This window comes from Mesoplodon mirus (genome assembly GCF_964341445.2).
Source record: "Mesoplodon mirus genome assembly, chromosome: 9".
Classification (NCBI taxonomy): Eukaryota; Metazoa; Chordata; class Mammalia; order Artiodactyla; family Ziphiidae; genus Mesoplodon; species Mesoplodon mirus.
Genome location: NC_138985.1, coordinates 45,545,511 through 45,561,225, shown reverse-complemented (window position 1 = coordinate 45,561,225; position 15,715 = coordinate 45,545,511). Strand labels below are relative to the sequence as shown.

Genomic DNA, 15,715 nt, shown 5'->3' with positions numbered 1-15,715 from the left:
AAAAGGCTATTGATGTTCCAGGTGCTTGCTCAAGAGCCCTCTACTCCTCAGTTATATCTCAGCCTGGTTTCTCTTCATTTCATAAGCCTACTCTAGCATTGGGCTCAGTTATGTTGTTTCTCTCATAGCTTTCTCAGCATGTCAGGGCATCTCTCCTTTTAGTGGATGTGACTCCTGCTTTAGCTCCAATAACCTCGGCATGGTGCTGTAACAGCTTTTGCCAGGCAAGGTCCAAGTTGCTGGTGAAAAGTCCCAGTACCCAGCATAGTTCTAGTTTCCATCACAACAAGCCATGCGGTACTGATACATAGGATCTTACGGAAGAAGGAGACAGCATGTTGAGTCAGGTTTCAAGATGAGACGCCTCTCCTACATCTACCCTGTCAACTCAACTTCATTCCTCATTCCTAGAGAAGGGGGCTTCTGAAACACTTGATATCATGGCCTGTGAGTACGCTGACCACAAAATACAGTGGATTTGGTGGAGTGAGCTATTCTCACACTTCTTGGTTGACAGGTCTGTTGCAAATCTTCCATAGCCTTGATTCAGTTACTAAAGCAGATGTTTATGTTGGTCTCATTGAGAGTTCTTGGGACAATCAGAAAAATCACACTTTGATTTTTCTACCAGCTAGTCCCATAGTCAGAGATCAGGAAGACCTCATTGTTGTTCTTCTTCTTTGTTGAATAAATTCCCCTTTCATTTACAACCATCTGATTTATGATATGTTGACCCTTCCCTTGTTTATCCAACAAGAAATTTTGGACACAGGACTCTTCTGTGAGGCATTCTAAGGCACAGATTTGCAAAGTTTATTTAATGTAGCACTAACATATCTAGTGGTGCATTTCTTTTAAACAAATTTCCCTCTAACAATAATCATAAGGTTTGCAAAATGGAAAAGATGTCAACAAAAAGTTACAAACAACTGAATGTATACTGGGCACTGTGCAAAGTGCTCGAAATACAAAAATAAAAAATAACATGGATCTGGCTCCCAAGAGTTATGCAGTGTAACGGAAGAAAAATTACACGCACACATGAGCAATAGTTAACATACAGTAAAAGTGCAGTATTATAAACACTGACAAAGCCAGAAGTCCTATATCAGAATTGCTTTAGACAGGCAGTTGAGTCAGGAAAGACTCAGCAGAGCAGGTAATAGTTTTGAACTAAGTGTTTAGAATAAATAGGAACCAATCATGTGGGAAGAGAGCAAAGACATTCCAGGCTTAACGAGGCCCATGTGCCAAGTCACAGAGGCGAGGAGCAATAATACGCACTGGGAGATATAAGCAGCTCTGCGTTGCTCAAGTCCAAAGGGATGTGAGATGAGGCCGTAAGGGGTTTTGCAGTCCATGAAAAGGAGCTGGGATTTGGTTCTTTAAGAAATAGGAGACTTAAGATAGATTTTAAAGTGGGAAGCTTTGCATTTCAGAAAAAATCACTGTGGATTACAAGTAATACTAACACCCGTTTTAAAAATTTAAATTTATAACCTCATGTTCGATCATGTTGCCCCTTCAAAGATCTGAAGGGCTCTTATATAAATGTAAGCATAAAGACATCTTAGGCATTGCATACCTCTTAGGTAGGACTCATGTAAGAATAGCTGGTAGCTTCTTTCTGGCCTTATGGAAACATAAAGAGAAAATGTGCCGTCTTTAAAGAGGAAACTTCCTTTCTTTACGAATTTTCTAGTAAGCATCAAAGCCAAATGGAAAAAAAAATTATTCCCATAATGCTCTCAACAGTCTTGTCCTCCCAGGCCTTCCTAGTGGATGGGAGATCCTGCCCTTTGTACGCATAGAGTGTGCTTGTCTGTGCTGTTGACTTCTGCCCTATATCTGTCTTCCAGACACCTATCCATAGAGGCAGCCTTCATTCCCTATTTCCAGATGAGAATTCAAGTCAAGGAACATATCAAGGAAAAAAATTTAGGTAATAGGGCTTCCCTGGTGGTGCAGTGGTTGAGGGTCTGCCTGCCGATGCAGAGGACGTGGGTTTGTGCCCTGGTCCGGGAAGATCCCATGTGCTGCGGAGCGGCTGGGCCCGTGAGCCATGGCCGCTGAGCCTGCACGTCCGGAGCCTGTGCTCCGCAGCGGGAGAGGCCACAACAGTGAGAGGCCCATGTACCGCAAAAAGAAAAAAAAAAAATTTAGGTTATATACGCAATGGAAATTATCCATTCATGACTGGTTTTCTCTTATGAATATTTGTACTGATACTCTCACATTGCTTAAGAAAGGTGATTGTCAGAGAAAGATCAACAGATCACACCTTCAACAGGTGCACACAGATCCTGTGCACCTTCACTCAGGCAGTAAAAGTGAAGGTGCCCAGGGTCATTTGTGATCATCAACCTGCCTTCCTCTCTCTGTCTCATGTCCTTCTCTTGCAGTGATGACGCAGACAAGCAGGCAGGGCAGCAGCATGACTCTGGGTTTGAACCCTGGCTAACATTGACACAGATTTCACAAGCCGTGGCTATTTTTTTTTTTTTTTTGCGGTACGCGGGCCTCTCACTGTTGTGGCCTCTCCTGTTGCAGAGCACAGGCTCCGGACATGCAGGCTCAGCGGCCATGGCTCACGGGCCCAGCCACTCCGCGGCATGTGGGATCTTCCCGGACTGGGGCACGAGCCCGTGTCCCCTGCATTGGCAGGTGGACTCTCAACCACTGCGCCACCAGGGAAGCCCAGCCGTGGCTATTAATGCAAAAGCACATCCTTCTGGATGTTATGGAAAAAAGGATGATTTCTGTTGCCATCTTAGGTTCTTTATAGGAAATGCCCTGCATGAGGAAAGCCGTGGAATGAAGCAATTGATAGGTAAATAGAATACCATCGTGGCATCTCAGTGTCTCATGGATATCACTTTCACAGATAAAACTTAAGTCTCTCTGTGTAACTGACAGGTAGGCCATTAGCCATTTTTAATAAAAGAGTAGACAAGTTTCTCTCCTGTGGCTTTTGCTGGTACTTTTTATAGCCGAAATGTGGTAGGAAGTAGGCCCCAAGTTCCCTTGGCAACAAGTAGAGTAGAAGCGATACACAGAAATCTGAATCATCGGTGAATCATCTGAGGATTTCTGTTTCCATTCCTTGGAAATAATTTACTGATTGTTTTTTTTTTTTAATCTGTGTGATGTTTGCTGACTCCAAGGGAAGAGCACAGAGGGCACAGAGACTGACTCTGGTCAGTCATTTAAGAATCATTCTGAATGCTCCAAGTGGACTTTAATATTGATATCCAAAAACCCACTGTTCTTTATTAAGACAACACTCACTGTTTAAAGGGAACAGATCTGCACATCAAGGTATCAGCAATGGAGAAGTTCCCCTTCACCAAATAAACCTATGTCCCCAGGAAGATGTTTCAGGACATTGCTGCATTTAAACTAAATTTTTTTTAGCGTCAAGGAAAGGTGATCTCTATACAGCTCATTGTTAATCACAGAGTACACTTTCAGACACCGAAAAAGAGAACTGATATGGTTGCACCTGAAACATGTGTGCACACGTGTGCATGCACACACACACACACACACAGACACACACACACCCCATCTGAAACTTCTGGACATCATTTACTCAGTTTTTTCCCACTATTTTTTTTTCCACGAATACATGTCTTGTATAATCCCTTTACCTCCATTCTTGTTGCTTCTCCCTTATTTCAAGGTTTATCACTTTGTCTTCCTGAGTCAGTGTCCTTACTCTCTTCTTTGTGCATAGAGAAAAAGAACTTCCCCTAAAAATGCTTTTTCTCATGTCAGCATCCCAATAAAAACTCATGAATTGTTCAATGACTTCTTGTGGACCATGACTTAATTATCGTTGTATTCACAGCATGCATCATGGTGTGACACACAGAATATGTTCAATAGATATTTATTGAATGACATTATAATTATGGAATTTTTGATTATACACTTCCCATAATAGATCTAAATCTATTTGTGAGCATAAATCTAATCTCATAAGTTTTCGCATCCCTAGCTGCTAGCATGGTCTCTGGTATAGTATCACGCTCAACCAACAGTTATTGAAACAGTGAATGGAATTCAAGTTCTAGACTCTTGTATGCATATTGTAATCTCCCCTATCTAGGTGGCCTCATTTCCTACCAGTCCCCTCCTTCCTGTGAAGTGAGCCTTTGTACCAGTCAAGCTCCATGTAGTCACTCATACCATTTTCGTCAGATGAATTATCACCACCATTCCCACCACCTACTTAAGTTCTATCCTTCGAGGCCCAGCCTAAGTTTCATTCTAGTCACAAATGGAGAGATTTCTTGATTCCTCCAGTCCTCACAGATCTTCAAATTCTTCTAACTCCTCGTGTCTGTGGCCTTTATTCAAATTTTGTCCCTAATGCAATCTTCAATTGTTTGCTTCCTTTTTGATTCCTGGGTGATGTCACTTATCTCCTAATCCTTGGCATCTCCCACATATTGATGACACTAAGCTCCCTCATCTCTAGCCCTGATGTCTCCTCAGATTGTGAAAACTCAATGTTTTATAAGTTCTTCAGGCTCAAAAATGTTCAGAAGTTAGTCCATATTGTTAAATTTTGTAGGTATGTTAACTGTAGTATTTTTGTTGTGAGTCCTTTTGTTCTTAGGAATACGTATTAAAATATTTATGGATGAAATGATATGTTTCAAATTTATTTCAAGATAATATGGGAGAGGATCAAAGGAAGAGTTATACTATTCTATGCACTACATGTTTGGAATTTTTCATAATACAAACTGCTTAGAATTTTTATTCATCATTTTTCTCTATTAGTGCCTTCAATCACTTCAAACCTGCTCCTCCTTTGCTTAAGTGCATTTTTCCCCCCAACCTCTGTCCCAACCTCTGGGACATTCTCAAGCAGGGAGCAGAGATTGACATGTGAAACTGACCTAGTTAGCTGCTCATGAGATCAGTGCCCAAGTAGAATATCCTGATGTCAATCAAGTAATTAGAAACAATTTTTGAAAGTGAAAGGAGAGACCAACTCTATTCTGAAAGAAAAATAAGAAAATTGAGAGTTACCCCTCCACCCCCCCATATCCCCAATTTTGTGATTCTCTACACATACGACAAGAGAAACAACCAAAATCCATGGTCATGTTGTGTCCTTTGCTTGAACTATCTTTCCCTTCCCCTCTTACCTACTTAGAAACTATCTACTTAAGCTTCATTTAAGACTCTGGTCAACCATCCCTTTCTCTTTGTAGCACTCCCTGAACTCTCTCTGTCTCCTATAGGCAGAATTAAATGGCTCCTCATCAATATTCATATAGGATATTATACCTCCTTTTTTTTTTTTTTTTTTTACTACATGTCTAAGGAATATAGTGACTAGTTTATCTGTATTCTTCTGGCATTGTGCTAATGTGGCGAGAACTAACTTAGACAATTTCCCCCACGCTGTAAGCTCTGAGTTCAGGGACTGTCTTCCTCTCCTTGATTCCCTAGATAGCACAGTGCCTTGAAAAAGGTAGATGTTCAATGAAAGTCTGAAATTGAGTCAGACAGAATCTAATTTCTTTGTATATGTTGCTCCATTTTTCTGCGAATATCCATATATTGAAAGTCTTCTTTCCTGATCTCCCCCACTCCAAAGCGTTCCATCTTCCTCTGAATTCACAGCACATATTATGATCTGCTTTGGTTTTGGTGTCCTATTTCATTTGCTGTTTAAGACTGGTGAGAACAATGACCATACCTTTTCATCCTCCTGTTTTCTATGGAGCCTGCTCAGGGTTTGATTCCCGAGCACAACTGAAAAATTTTTGAATTGAATGTTTGAGTGTAAAAGACCCAGGAAGGGCCTGTTTCCTACTTGAGATCAGCAGTACCAAATATTTGATGTCCACTATTTGCTTAAATAATTTCATGAGCTCCATTATTTATAGAAGGAATAAAGAGGTCTGTAAATAGGCAGCCACAATTCAGAGAGTGAGTACTCACAAAGTTCCTTAAGGTTTCAAGAATTATGCAGCACATGTCACCCATTTAATCAGTTACTGCTCACAAAAACACAATGGTAGAGGATTTGGATCTCCATCTTAGAGTTATGGAAACTGTGGCTACATTAGTAGCAGGTTCAGGAACAGAGCTCAGATTTTTATCCCAAGACTTCTGAATCCAACTCCAGTGTCCTTCCCACCCACACCACAGGTGCCTGTGTGTAAATGATACCAGGCTTAGCTCATTTAATACAGTCAGGGACTTGATCATCTGCAGATTTGGTATCCACAGGGAGTCCTGGAACTAATCCCCCATGGATACCAAGGGATGACTGTGCTTCTCATCTGTTACAGGTCTTTTATTATTTTTATTTATTTATTTATTTATTTATTTATTTATTTATTTATTTATTTATTTTGTGGTACGCAGGCCACTGCTGTGGCCTCTCCCGTTGCGGAGCACAGGCTCCAGATGCGCAGGCTCAGCAGCCATAGCTCACGGGCCCAGTTGCTCCACGGTGTGTGGGATCTTCCCAGACCGGGGCACGAACCCGTGTCCGCTGCATTGGCAGGTGGACTCTCAATCACTGTGCCACCAGGGAAACCCCTACAGGTCTTTTAGAGAAGCGTTATAGCATAGGGAGTTAGGAGAAAACCTCTGATACCAGACTGTGTTCAAATTCTGGCTTTGTCTAGCCTTGTGACCCTGGGCCAGCCAACAATCATGCTGGAGAGAGAGAAAAAAATGCTTTATTAATTGAGGCAGTGCACTTCATGAAGGAAACTCAGGTGGCTGCTGTGGAGGCTTCTTGCTATCAAATGTGCTCACTCTGTGCCTCAGTTTCCACATCAGTAAATTAAAGATGATAATACTCCCTATCTCCTAGGGTTGGGCACAGGATTAGAGAAGTAAATATACATAAAGCATTTAAAACAGTGCCTGGCACATATATATAATGGTTTGCGTCTGTCACTCTATTAATCATTTATTTTAAAATAGAGCATATGCAATACATTTTGTATAGTAAGAAAGGCAGAAATATTCACTGACTTTTGGGGATCAATATTTGAACCTCATTCTAAGATATTTATGGCATTAGCATCTAAAATTTCTTTCATATACTCCACAACCTTTCTAAACATACTTAGTTTACAAAATCAGATTGGACATTGTACAGGAATAGCTTTTCTCATAATATGTTAGTACTTTCAGTTACATTCCAGCTGGAGTCTGAAATGTTTTTGCATGCAGAAACTTAAAAGTATGTGAAAACAACATGATTCAAACTTTTTTTCATTTTCGTTAATTGTGTTGTTTGTTCACATATGGAATAAAAACAAAGTTGATAGTTTTTGCTATCACTACATAGGAATCAATCACCCCCAAAACAGGGCAACATATTGGGAACTATTCTGATGTCTGCTTGTGTAAGAAAAACTAACAAAATGATACATCATTTATTTAATAATGTAGTCTATACATATCAATCGAGTATTCTTGTATTCCAGGAATTATTCTAGAAAAAGGACACAGTGTCCTCCACATGGAATTTATCTGCAGGTGTAAGGAGACATAAAATAAAGTAAACAAATAAAATAATTAAAAATGTTATGGTGGGAGTTATGGAAGAAATGTACAGGGTGATATGACCCACTAAATAAGTGGAAAGGTAGAACGATGAACTTAAATAAGGTAATTTGGGAAGATTGAGCAGAAACTTAAAAGACCAGAAGAAGGCACAGAATTTGGTGATGTAGTCTGAAAAACAGAGTAAAAAAAAAAAAATCAACCATAGAGACTGGTAAATACCAACAGGATTTTGTTTTTGTTTTGTTTTCTGTTCTCATTTTACCTATATTTTTTGTCCCTATCAGTAAATTTGCTGTGGTTCAAATGCAGTTTAAATAGCTTGGATTAAGATCAAACATTATCCGAGATTCATGTTTCTTTCTCTGTTTCCTTTTAGTATAAATGTAATGCTCATTATAAAAAATTCTGGAAATTAAAACTTTTAAATAAAATAAAATTTACCCACAATCCAAAAACATAAATGCAAACGTTACTAACATGTTGGTCTGTTCCTAAGGCAGATTTTTTTCAAGTTCAGTTTGTGGTTATCTAACCTTTGTGAAATGAGGTTAAATGAAGTAGGTGGCCAACTCGGCTTAGATAAAAGAGAGGCAAAGCAAAGGTCATGCCGATATTGGGTTTACATGGTAATAAGCATGTTTGGATTTAAAAAGTTACAATTGACCAGAAAAACTTGTAGTGGTCAGAACAATATGGCCAGAGAAATGTTTTGATAGCAAATGTTGCCAAATCTTATCTCCCTAACAGTTGCCCCACTTTGGAAGTAATAGCCTTGAGGGAGAGGAACTGTAGAGAAATCAGCCTTGTTCTGATGGAAAGAAGCTGGGATAGGTGATGCTTCTGGCCCTTACATGGTCCCAGCTGAGCCCCAGTTGATGACAAGACCACAGCAGCAAATATCTTGCTCATTCACATCATTTGAGATCTAATTTTTTCATAACTGTCAACATTATATTTTCCTTCTCCTCCTGCTCATTCTCGCTCTCCAGTTCTCATACTGAAGAGCCTTTAGGTTCCAACTTGCTTTTTGAGGCAATACTGAATTCACAGATCTCAGTGCCATCTTCTTTTGGATAGTGTAAGGCTCATGCTTTAAGGGGCTCAGAGCACACACAGCTTCTTTGCTTCAACCCTGAGAATAAGCAAAGTAATGGAAAATAAAGGCCCAGCAGCAGCCAAGTCTGAACAAGAGGAGCCCATCCATAAACACTGAAAGAAAAATATGCTGATTTTAAAAATCTTCCACTGGGAACCAGGGATGGGAAATTAGAGGGAGAGATGATTGGGATATTGCTAATTGCTCTATTATCTTTCACTTTACATAATAAAGAGACTTGTTTTTTGCAGTGCCGATGTCAAAGAACCAAACTAGGTTGAAGCATTGATGTAAGATAAGCTAGGGAAAAGTAAAATATGTTGTTATGTCTCAGGAGTCATTTGGCAATTATTTTTTCCCTTTCAGGTATAGGTAGGTAGGTAGAGAGATACAGATATTTATACATATGTATGTATGTGTGTGCATTCATTATTGTAAATATAATTCTGTCCCTTGTCTTTCTCACTAAACATCTTCCCATGTCATAAATTCATCTTCAAAAACATCTTATTAAATGAATAATCTATTATCATACAGCTGTATCATAGTTAATTTAACCAAAAGTACCTTATTGCTGGACTTTTAGTTTGCCACAAATGTTATAGATGATGCTATAATGAACATCATAGGATATTAATCTTTTTCCAGTTGCTATTTTTTTAAGGATAAATCCCTAGACATAGATCTACTATAATCAATCATTTGAGTGTTTCTCAAGTCGTAGACCTGTACTGTTAAGTTGCTTTCCCAATAGCCATGTTTAAAGAAGACCTTCTCACTAAACCCAGCAGTATTAACTGTCTTTCACAAAAATCTTTACTGGCATGAATTTTAATAAAGTTTAAGGTCTGAGTCAGAGTCACTTGTTATTTTCCTTTCTATTTTTTCTTACTTCTATTTTTTTTGGAGGGTGGGGATATCAAAATAGGATTCATGGTAGAGCTAAAATATGCACAAAATAATAAGCCACAGTTTCAAAAAACAAGCATGTAGTTTTAAAAATGTGCACAAGATTGGTCAATGAGTTTATTTTTGGAAAGATTATATTCTTAGGGCCATTTCAGTGACCTTGGGTTAATACTGCTTTTGAATCCCGTATGGTCAACATTGGCTATTTTTGAGCACAGAAATTTCTAGATCTTACTTATACACTAATATACTTAACTGCTCGATTATGTGGGATTTCAGCTGAATGGGTAAAACAAATTCATTCTTCTCATAGTTGTCAAATCAGACAGCTGTTTTCTTTCTAGTAACATTTTATCCTTTTCATATTTGTCATTTCCTTTGTGGAATTGTGAAATAGATAGATCAACTTTTCCCCATAATGCTAATTTACTTCACTATCTACTTATAATTTTACCTATTTTTATATATTCTTCTTTTTTTAAAATTAAGTATAATTGATTTATAATATTATGTTAGTTTCAGATATACAGCAAAGTGATTCAGTTACACACATTTTTTTTCTGATTCTTTTCCATTATCCGTTCTCACTAGAAATTGAATATAGTTCCCTGTGCTATACATTTGTTGTTTATCTATTTTATGTATAGTGGTGTGTATCTGTTACTCCCATACTCCTAATTTATCCCTCCCCCCAACGCTTTTTTCCCTTTGGTAACCATAAGTTTGTTTTCAATGTGAGTCTGTTTTTGTTCTGTGAATAAGTTCATGTGTGTTATTTTTTAGATTCCACATTTAAGTGATATCATATTATATTTGTCTTTCTCTTACTTCACTCAATGTGATAATCTCTAGGTCCATCCATGTTACTACAAATGGCAATATTTCATTCTTTTTCATGGCTGAGTAATATTCCATTGTGTGTGTGTGTGTGTGTGTGTGTGTGTGTGTGTAACATCTTCTTTATCCATTTATATATAGATGGACACTTAAATGCTTTCTTCTTATATACAAGGCCAATGTAGCTTTGACTAGAATAGTACTAAACTCTAGTCCCCCTCTACACAACCAACCATTGCCATCAGGTTAATGTGGATACTTTTTTGACTGTATTCTATGCATGTGTACACATCAATAATCACAGAGAAAATGTATAGTGTTGCTGTGTCATAATATACCTACTATACCAAAAACCTGATCTTTTTCAGTGCTTCTTTCCTGTAAACTCTGGCCTTATATTCTCTACCACAGATTATGAGTCCCTCTGTATACAGATATTGAGTTCACTTCAAGTTTCTTGGTGTAGAAATTTTTTATTTAAGAACACCTTCTTGATCCCAATATCAAAGAGAAATTATACTACAATTTAGTGGAAGACTTTTATAGTACTATATTTAATACATTTATAGTATTATATTTATGCTTAGATTATAATGATCTAAAATTTGTTTTTATGAATATGAGATATGAACTAACTATATCTTTCTAAATAAGTAAATTATTCTCCCAGAACATTTATTTTAAAATCTACCCTTTATCCATTTATTTAAAATGCCATTCTTATTGTATCTTAAATAAGCATATATACTTGCATTTATTTTTAGACTCCTATGCATCTAGATAATTTCTGTCCCACTACTATACTGTTTTTATTACTATAATCCTATAATATGTTTGATACATAGTAGGAAAGCCCATTCCATCTTGGTTTTCTTTTATAGATTTATCTTGGTTATTTTTACATATTCACACTTCTTTATGGGTTTTAGAACAGGTTTCACATTTCCACAAAACATTGTTTTATATGTTTTTTTAAATTATTTTTTTCCAGTTTTATTGATATATAATTGATATATAGCACTGTATAAATTTACGGTGTACAGCATAATGATTTGACTTAAATACATTGTGAAATGTTTACTGCAATAAGTTTAGTGACCATCCATCACCTCATACAGATACAAAATAAAAGAAAAAGAAAAAAAAACATTTTTCCTTGTGATGAGAACTCCTAGGATTTCCTCCATAACAACTTTTATAATAACACACAGCAATTGTATTTCCCATATTGTACATGCATCCCTAGTACTTATTTATCTTATAACTGGAAATTTGTACCTTTTGGCCACCTTTGCCCAATTACCCCTCCCAACCCTTTTATTTTATTTTTTTTAGTGTTGTACTGAATTCATAGATTATTTTAGAGAGAATAGACATCTTTAAAATACTGAACCTTCTCGGGCTTCGCTGGTGGCGCAGTGGTTGAGAGTCTGCCTGCCGATGCAGGGGACACGGGTTCGTGCCCCGGTCCAGGAGGATCCCACATGCCACAGAGTGGCTGGGCCCGTGAGCCATGGCCGCTGAGCCTGCGCGTCCGGAGCCTGTGCTCCGTAACGGGAGAGGCCACAACAGTGAGAGGCCCGCGTACCGCAAAAAAAAAAAAAAATACTGAAACTTCTCATTCATGAACAAAGAATTTTTCCCTATTTATTTAGGTTTTCTTTTACGCCCTCCAGTGAAGTCTTGTTAGGATTATTCCTAAATATTTGATGTGATTGTTTCTATTATAAACAGACCTCTTATTCTATTTTATTTTCTAATGGGCTTACTGCTGTGAATAAAAGCTACAGGTTTTTATATGTTGAGTTTGTATTTGGCCATCCTAATGAAATTTACTTACTGGTTTTAAAATTTGTCCCATTGGTGTCCTCAGGACCAATTATCTGCAAATTGTGACAGTTTTGTAACTTCCTTTCCAATACTTGAGTTGTTTTCCTTATTTTATTACATTGTCTGGGACCTTGAGTTGAAGATTGATCAGTTGCCTAATTCTTGTCAATATGGGTCTGCTTCCAATATCTCATGATTATGGGGAGGGCTTGATGCAAGACTTTGGTAGATCCTTTTATAAAGTCAGGGAAATTATGTATTTTTTTATTTTACAGAAAGCTTTTTAAAAATTGTCATAAATATGTTGAATTCCTTTAGGATTCTTTTTCAAAATCAAGTGAGATTATCAAATAGTTTTTATGCTTTAACATAGTGCATTCCACTGAAAGATTTCTAATGTTGAGCCACTTTTGCTTTCCCAAGGTAAGTCCCTATTTGGTCATTCTGTATTATTTTTTACAGCAAATTGCTGGATTCGATTTGTTACTATTTTATTATTTTGTATCCATAGTCAGCCAGTCAAAAATGTCTTGTTTCAAGAAGATTTGTTAGTGCTTGCTCATAAAATAATCTGGCCCTTGATGAGGGCTGGTAGGGGCAAGATATTATTCCATTACCATTTCAGTGTTCATTACTGTTTTTTGTCTTTTTTAGATTTTCCAGGTCTTCTTTTGTCAATTTTAGTAATTTTTTAACCTTCTGTAGATATAGTCTTACATAATCTTACTTTTTAAGCTGTGCTTTGTTTTTTCTTAATCATAACTTTTAAAAAATTGACCTTTCATATAACTTTTCAATGAATTAGTTTTTGTTTTTGAATCATGTCAATTATTTCTATTTGTTTTGTTCATTAATTTTTATATTTATCTTAATTCCTTTCTTAAATTTATTTTTGTAATTGTTTTAGATTGTTGGATTGATTGCTTAGTTCTTTTATCTTAAATCTTTCTAATTTTCTAATAAATACATTTAAAATGACAAATTTTTCTCTGAGTACAGCTTTGGCCACAAATCACAGGTTTAATATGTAATACTCTTATTTTGAATCAGTTCTAGACATACTTTCTTCAGTCTTTGCTAATATTATAAATTTCATTTTCTTCAGTTATTTCAGTGTACTATAGATTAGCTACCTTTTTCGTTCCTTGGATACTCAGGAGAGATACAATATTTATTCCCTGAAAATAAAAAGCCTTGCATACTAGAGCACACAGCATGAATAGAGATTGAGTAGTGCATAATATTTCATTCCTATGAACATGGATCCATAACATGTTACCTGGAGCAAATGTTATACATTTTAATGAACTCTATTGTTTCAAAAAGATTTAACACTTCTTTGGGAAAAGGAAGAACAAGAGTCACTTGAAACTGGAATTAAGTTCAAAGGGGTGACACTAAGCAGGATCACACTATTTATTTTATTTCTAGGCTTAAGAAAAAGGCTGTTTCTAATTATGCTCAAAATCCAGTACCCAGGGTCATATGGTAGTCCTTAGGTTTTTTTGTTTCTTTGTTTTTTTACCGAGAGAACATTAAAATAAGTGAAATATGTCAGGCAGAGAAAGACAAATACTGTATAATATCATTTATATGTAGAAGCAAAAAAAAAACAATACAAATGAACATATATGCAAAACAGAAACAGACTCACAGATATAAAAGACAAACTTGTGTTTATCAAACAGGAGAGTGGCAACTTAGGGGTATGGTATTAACAGATACAAATTACTATGTATAAAATAGATAAGCAACAAGGATATACTGTGCAGCACAGGGAACTATCCCCACTATGCAGCTCAATATCAAAAAAACAAACAACCCAATCCAAAAATGGGTAGAAGACCTAAATAGACATTTCTCCAAAGAAGATATACTGATGGCCAACAAACACAGGAAAGAATGCTCAACATCACTAATCATTAGAGAAATGCAAGTCAAAACTACAATGAGGTATCACCTCATACCAGTATGGCCATCAACAAAAAAACTACAAACAATAAATGCTGGAGAGGGTGTGGAGAAAAGGGAACCTGCTTGCACTGTTGGTGGCAATGTAACTTGATACAGCCACTATGGAGAACAGTATGGAGGTTCCTTAAAAAACTAAAAATAGAACTACCATACAACCCAGCAATCCCACTACTGGGCATATACCCTGAGAAAACCATAATTCAAAAAGACACGTGTACCACAATGTTCATTGCAGCTCTATTTACAATAGTCAGGACATGGAAGCAACTTAAGTGTCCATGGACAGATGAATGGATAAAGAAGGTGTGACACATATACACAATGGAATATTACTCAACCATAAAAAGAAATGAAACTGAGTTATGTGTAGTGAGGTGGATAGACCTAGAGTCTGTCATACAGAGTGAAGTAAGTCAGAAAGAGAAAAACAGATGCCTTATGCTAACACATATATATGGAGTGTAAAAAAAAAAGGTTCTGAAGAACCTAGGGGCAGGACAGGAATATAGATGAAGACATAGACAATGGACTTGAGGACATGGGGAGGGGGAAGGGTAAGCTGGGACAAAGTGAGAGAGTGGCATGGACATATATACACTACCAAATGTAAAATAGATAGCTAGTGGGAAGCAGCCGCCTAGCACAGGGAGACCAGCTCGGTGCTTTGTGACCACCTAGAGGGGTGGGATAAGGAGGGTGGGAGGGAGCCGCAAGAGGAAGGAGATATGGGGATATATGTATACGTATAGCTGATTCACTTTGTCATACAGCAGAAACTAACACAGCAATATAAAGCAATTATACTCCAGTAAAGTTGTTATAAATAAATAAAAGGAGAAATAAAAATTCAAAAAAATAAAACTAGAAGAAAAAATCCAGTACCATTCACTTCATTAATTTTGGGGTTTTTTTTTTGTTTGTTTTTTAGGATCCATGGTTTTCTCCCAATTGCCCTGGTCGGATACGAAGCCCTAAATTGCTAAAGAAGTCTATTGGACTGATAGGAAATATTTCTTAGTGCCTGGAAAGGAAGAATCGGTTGGACAGTATGAAATGCAATCACGGGATTCCTGTCTCTGGTGGGTTATGCTGCTTCTAACAAAAACATTTGTGCACACTCATATCCTCCCTTCCACTACCTGAATGCAAGATTCTGCTAATGGAACTGACTAAGGTAAGTGTTTCACACAAAACCCAATTTTGCAGACATTTTATTTTTTGATGTTTTATTTTCACCTTTCAGCTCACAGGGTTTTAGAGAGCCGGAAACTTGATATTCGCAGTGCACAGACTTTCTGTTTCCCCTACTTTTCATACACATTTTTGAAGATGATTGGCTATGAATCTAATCTCGTTAGCACCATGACCTTTTCACAACCAAGTTTTAAGAACTACCTGTTAGACCAGTGCCTAATAAGCATTAGGAAGTAAAATGTGTGGGATATATGAAGTTATCAGGCAGAACGGTATTTATTCCCTATTGATACATAACTAACAAAACGTTATGTAAAATAC

General features: G+C 37.1%; 1 long non-coding RNA gene across 1 annotated transcript in view; it reads left to right on the top strand.

Moving 5' to 3' along the window:
• Positions 1–15,364, top strand: part of LOC309810847 — a 439,519-nt gene extending 424,155 nt beyond the window's left edge. Inside the window, exon 4 of the long non-coding RNA XR_014295063.1 lies at positions 15,129–15,364. This is a non-coding gene — a long non-coding RNA (uncharacterized lncRNA). The remainder of the gene's footprint in view (positions 1–15,128) is intronic.
• Positions 15,365–15,715: the final 351 nt, after the last annotated feature.